Below are 2,180 nucleotides of genomic sequence, written 5' to 3'. Positions count from 1 at the left end.
TAAATGTGGAAGTAGTGTCAAAGCGCTTTGAGTACCTTGAAGGTAGAAAAGCGCTATACAAGTACAACCCATTTATCATTATATATATATATATGTATATATATATATATATATATATATATATATATATATATATATATATATATATATATATATATATAAGAAATACTTGAACTTCAGTGAATTCTAGCTGTAAATATACTCCTCCCCCCTTAACTCCGCCCCCCCGTATATCCCTTAACTCCGCCCCCCGCCCCGCCCCCCGTATATTTCCCCAATTCGCAGTTCTCAGGGTTGACAAGTATGGTTTACGCGCCGTCTTCGTTTAAATGACAACATCCGGAAGGAAGACACTTTGAATGGCGTTGTGAGCGTGAATCAAGTTGGTAATAACATGTTAGAAAGGAGCTGACTTTTGAAGTCAAGCAGGCGGCGGTTGCCAAGGTTTCGGTGCACGCGCGTGCCAGCGTGCGCGCGCCACTCTCCATTGGCAGACATGGCGGGAGACCTGCAGCCGCACTGGCTCGGCGGGCTGCCGTCGTCCTGGACTTATGGCGTCACTCGGGACGGACGCGTCTTCTTCGTCAGGTAAGTGTCGCACAAAAATTTAATAAATGATAATTACGACGGCGTCCCCGGGAATGTCCGCCCCCCCGTGCCGTTCCTTCTTCGGAGTAAAGTGTCGGCGTCTTACTAATAATGTGTGTGTGTGTGTGTATGTTGTGTGTGTGTGTGTGTGTGTGTGTGTGTGTGTGTGTGTGTGTGTGTGTGTGTGTGTGTGTGTGTGTGTGTGTGTGTGTGTGCGTGCGTGGTCCGCAGCGAGGAAGCCAAGAGTACAAGCTGGCTACATCCGCTGAGTGGACAGGCGGTCATTACCGGACACAGGAACTCTGCAGGTGAGGCGGCATGGTGAAGTGAATTATATTTATATAGCGCTTTTCTCTAGTGACTCAAAGCGCTTTACATAGTGAAACCCAATATCTAAGTTACATTTAAACCAGTGTGGGTGGCACTGGGAGCAGGTGGGTGAAGTGTCTTGCCCAAGGACACAACGGCAGTGACTAGGATGGCGGAAGCGGGAATCGAACCTGCAACCCTCAAGTTGCTGGCACGGCCGCTCTACCCACCGAGCTATGCCGCTATGCTGTCTTATTTACGTGGCTCACTTTCGACAGCATCTTCTCCCCGTCATCTTTGATGTAGCGGTGTAGCGTGCAAGGACAGGAGTGGGAGAAGTGTCAAAAGATGGAGATAACTGTTTTAATGACATTCTGTCATAACTTGGACTTAGTTTTCCCGAGATGCAAATGAACTGGACCCGACATGGCGTGAAGGTGAATTTTGATTGATTGATTGATACTTTTATTAGTAGATTGCACAGTACAGTACATATTCCGTACAATTGACCACTAAATGGTAACACCCCAATAAGTTTTTCAACTTGTTTAAGTCGGGGTCCACGTTAATCAATTCATGGTAATAAGTGATTAAATTCTTTGACTATAAAACCTGCAAACAAAAGGCGCTCGTAGCGGAGGTACAAAACTTAACGAAAGGAACAAAACTAGCACTTTGACGTAAATTGTGGACATGAAACAAAAGACATTAACTGTGGCATAAATAAACCAAACTTACTTGTGGTGACGTGAGCAGGGCAGCATGAACTATGAAATTGCATGAAAGAATACATATTGAAAGCCAATATCTAAGTTACATTCAAACCAGTGTGGGTGGCACTGGGGCTTCACGGTGGCAGAGGGGTTAGTGCGTCTGCCTCACAATACGAAGTTCCTGCAGTCCTGGGTTCAAATCCAGGTTCGGGATCTTTCTGTGTGGAGTTTGCATGTTCTCCCCGTGACTGCGTGGGTTCCCTCCGGGTACTCCGGCTTCCTCCCACTTCCAAAGACATGCACCTGGGGATAGGCCCCTCCCACCTCCAAAGACATGCACCTGGGGATAGGCCCCTCCCACCTCCAAAGACATGCACCTGGGGATAGGCCCCTCCCACCTCCAAAGACATGCACCTGGGGATAGGCCCCTCCCACCTCCAAAGACATGCACCTGGGGATAGGTTGATTGGCAACACTAAATGGTCCCTAGTGTGTGAATGTTGTCTGTCTATCTGTGTTGGCCCTGTGATGAGGTGGCGACTTGTCCAGGGTGTACCCTGCCTTCCGCCC

At 47.8% G+C, this 2,180-nt stretch overlaps 1 pseudogene; it reads left to right on the top strand.

Annotated features, from left to right (window-relative positions):
* The first annotated feature begins 283 nt into the window (after nucleotides 1–283).
* LOC133562870 (pleckstrin homology domain-containing family A member 5-like) overlaps nucleotides 284–2,180 on the top strand; it is a 344,567-nt pseudogene continuing 342,670 nt past the window's right edge.

The sequence above is a fragment of the Nerophis ophidion genome, linkage group LG12, assembly GCF_033978795.1.
Source record: "Nerophis ophidion isolate RoL-2023_Sa linkage group LG12, RoL_Noph_v1.0, whole genome shotgun sequence".
In the NCBI taxonomy this organism is placed as follows: Eukaryota; Metazoa; Chordata; class Actinopteri; order Syngnathiformes; family Syngnathidae; genus Nerophis; species Nerophis ophidion.
Note: the sequence above shows the minus strand (reverse complement) of the source record. Positions and strands in the feature narration are given on the sequence as shown.